Here is a 4207-nt window from a genome sequence, read left to right as displayed (position 1 = left end):
TACGGTTGAATCACTGATGGCAGATGGAGTATTCTGACGATGCTTTTCATACTTTTCTGGACCTTTACATAATAACCCTGCTTGCTTGACACGGGACAGTCTCAAGCCTCCCTGTTTTCATCCAAAATATCTTAAATTGTGTTCCGAAGATGAACAAAGCTTTTATGGGTTTGGAACAACATGGGGGTAAGTGATTAATGACAAAATTGTCATTTTAGGGTGGAGTATACCTTTAAAGTTATGGAGGACATATGTTGAATTTAATCAAGGGTGCATCTCCATTTAAACAAAATTGGCTAATTTACTTATTTTACAGATATAAATCACAGATACTTCTGTTTTTCTTAAGTATATGCTTTATACATTTCAATTTTGCCATCTTTCCATACATTGTATTAGTGATCATTAAGAAAAAAATAACTTTTGTATTTGTTCAGAAGGGGTGTACACTGAGTACTGTAGTCCTTTATCATATGGGTTGTTTGTTTCCTCTCCTAAAGGGAAACTTCTGTCAATAAATTTATCTGTCTACGGAAATCTGAAAAGGACAACCAACAACACAGCACCTGTTTGTGTGACAAATATAACAATTAAGGCCCTTTTCCACCCACTTGAATGTGCAGGGTTTATAATGGAGCTGTTTATTTCCACAGCTGCAGACCAGTGACCCGACACTTACTTACTGAGGCTCAGTCTATCTTAAAACAATGACCCATCCTAATAAAACCCCAACAGTCCTCTACATGTCATGACTTGGTAGTATGACCTCTGTAGGTCTTCACAAAGAGAGCCTGTGAATCAACAGAGCAAGAATTTTTACAACATGAGGAAGCATCAGCTGTGAAATGTAAATCCTGTAAATACTATACCACTGAACTCCAGAAATGTCATTGTTAAAGGATACTGTGGTTTGCATACTCTTTTTTTTCACACGCAATGGTTTGCATACTCTTTTAAGCAGTAGTTTGTACACAAACTGTCAGAAAGATATTATTTTGAGTAGCAGAATTAATCAATTCCCTTTGACTCCTTCAGGAATTTGAGGAATTTCAATTAACTCGTAATCCAGAACTCCAAGATTCACATGGTCCCACTGCAGTCGCTGAGAGGAAAGCAACAACACTCCTGTTGTTGCTTTCCTCCCACAGTCCTGGAAACCAAAAAGATAACGAGTGTACATGTACATGTTCAAGTCAAGTCAAGTCAAGTCAAGTCAAGTCTGCTTTATTGTCAATTCTTCCACATGTACAGCACATACATACAGAGAATTGAAATTGCATTACTCTCAGACCCATGGTGCATACAGATAACACTAACAGTAGAGCCTAAAAATCCAGATAGATACAGATTAAATATAAATATAAAATACAACTATACAAATAAGGGCATGTAAAAAATAATAAAAATAAAAATAAAGTTAAATAAAGCAGCGCAAAGCACATGGCAGATAGAGTGCAAACCAGTGAGGTGAACAAACAGTGCAGATAAAAAGTTAAAAAGGGCTCAGAGAGCAGTTCTTTTATTTAAACTAAATGAAGAGGTAGTAGAATGACATCAGTTCTATGCTGAATGATGTAGTCAGCAGACCAATGCTGCACAAAGTGACTGGTGCATGTCACCGTATGTTAGTGGGAGGGGGGAGTGGAAGGACCTGGGGATGTGAGACCTTGTGTGCTTTCTTGGCCAGTGCTGCAGTGTTTTCTGTCCAGGAGAGGTCCTCTGTGATGTGCACACCCAGGAACTTGGTGCTGCTCACTCTCTCCACAGTCACACTGTTGATGGTCAGAGGAGCATGCTGAGTGTGCACTCTCCTGAAGTCAACAACAATCTCCTTCGTCTTCTCCACGTTCAGAGAGAGATTGTTGTCACTGCACCACCCGGCCAGGCGGCTCACCTCGCTCCTGTAGTTTGTCTCGTCTCTGTTACTAATGAGACCCACCACAGACGTGTCATCCGCAAACTTAATAAAGAGGTTGGAGTTGTGTGACAGTGAGCAGTCATGGGTCAGCAGAGTGAAGAGGAGGGGGCTCAGCACACATCCTTGGGGTGCCCCAGTGTTCAGTGTGATGGTGCTGGATGTGTTACTGATAACCCGTACTGCCTGAGGTCTTCCAGTCAGAAAGTCCAACAGCCAGTTGCACAGCAAAGTGTTCAGTCCCAGCTGGACCAATTTGTAAATGAGCTGTTGAGGTATGATTGTGTTGAATGCTGAACTGAAGTCTATTAACAGCATTTTGATGTATGAGTCATTTTTGTCTATATGTGTGAGTGCTGAGTAGAGGGCAGTTGCAATGGCATCATCAGTCGAGCGGTTGGACCGATATGCAAACTGGAAGGGGTCCAGGGAGGTGGGGAGGGCAGACTTGATATGGTGCATGACTAGCCGTTCAAAGCACTTCATGAGAATAGAAGTAAATGCAACTGGATGGTAGTCATTGAAGCAGGATGGAGACGGCTTCTTCGGGACTGGAATGATGGTGGTAGCTTTAAAGAATGTGGGAACAACAGCCTGACTAAGCAAGATGTTGAAAATGTGAGTGAAATATCAGTGAGTTCCGCTGCACAGTCTCTCAGTACACGACCAGGAATGTTGTCAGGACCCGGAGCTTTGCGTGCATTGATCCTGCTGAAGGATCTCCTCACACTGTCTGGGGTCAGCGTCATCACCTGGTCACCGGGAGGAGGTGCAGTCTTCTGTGCAGTGTTGCTGTTTTGTTCCTCAAAGCGAGCGAAGAAGGCGTTCGGCTCGTTCAGCAGGGAGATGTTGCTGTCACAGGTCCGCAGTGGGGGCTTGTAGTCCATAATGGTCTGTATCCCCTGCCACAGACTACGAGTGTCTCTGCTGTCGCTGAAACGATTGGCTATCCTCCTGGAGTACTGTCTCTTAGCCTCTCTGATGCCACGGGATAGGTTGGCCCTAGCTTTCCTCAGGCCCACCTCATCTCCAGCTCTGAAGGCAGCGTTCCACATCTTCAGGAGCCTGTAGACCTCCCCTGTCATCCACGGCTACTGGTTGGCCTGGACAGAGATGGTCTTTGTGACTGTTACATCATCAATACATTTGGTGATGTAGGCAGTGACTGTCTCGGAGTACTCTTGGAGGTCTGTGGTGTTATTGTATGTGGCAGCCTGCTTAAATATATCACAGTCAATAGTGTCAAAACCGTCTTGAAGAGCCTCTGACGACCCTTCCGGCAACACTTGAATTTGTTTGTGAACTGGTTTGGCGACTTCAACGAGCGGTCTGTATGCAGGCATTAGCATGACAGTGATGTGGTCTGAGGCACCAAGGTGGGGGAGGGGGAGGGCTTTGTAATCTCCTCTCTGTGTGGTGTAAACAAAGTCTAAAATGTTATTACCTCGTGTTAGAAAGTTAATGTGTTGGTGTATTTTTGGGAACACACTCTTTAAGCCTGCATGGTTGAAATCCCCAGCTATGATGAGAAAAGCATTAGGGTGGGCTGTCTGCTGCTCACTGATGTGCTAGTACAATTCATTCAGTGACTCACACCTGTTGCTGTAGTTTGGAGTTCGGAGGAATGTATACAGCAACGAGCTGTATGGCTGTATATTCCCTCGGTAGATAGAACGGCCGGCACTTAATAATCATAAACTCCACCAGGGGTGAGCAGTGTTTGCAGACCACAACAGCATCGCGGCACCACACGTCATTGATGTAAACACAAAGCCCACTGCCACGGGTTTTACCTCCAGCGACGAGAGCTCAGTCCGCTCGATAGCATGTCAGCTGATCAAGCTGAATAGCGCAGTCTGGAACATTGTTGCTGAGACATGTTTCCGCGAACACAAAAACACAACAGTCTCTTACAGTCCTCTGAGTTGAGCGTAGTAGACAGATGTAGTCCAGTTTATTGTCCAAAGAGCATACGTTAGCCAGTACGATGGTGGGGATGGCTGGCTTGTGTGGATTAGCCGTTAGCCGTAGTGGGGCGTCGGTGATGATGCAGGCCTCCGGAGCAGACCGAGGTCCCGCAGCTCTTCCGCATGTGTGGAGTTTACCTCTAAAATTGTGGTTCTGCCGACATCCAGCAGAAACTCACGACTATATGTGCGCTTAAAGACAGATAGACACGATGAAGATGTACAAAAACACTGCGACTCACAGGACATAAAACACGAAATCACCATTCTGACGGGAGAGAGAGAAGCCGCCATCTTGGATTAAAATAATTCTACGACTTTTATG

The sequence above is a fragment of the Cyprinus carpio genome, chromosome B7 (genome assembly GCF_018340385.1).
Source record: "Cyprinus carpio isolate SPL01 chromosome B7, ASM1834038v1, whole genome shotgun sequence".
Classification (NCBI taxonomy): domain Eukaryota; kingdom Metazoa; phylum Chordata; class Actinopteri; order Cypriniformes; family Cyprinidae; genus Cyprinus; species Cyprinus carpio.
This window is presented reverse-complemented; position numbering follows the sequence as displayed.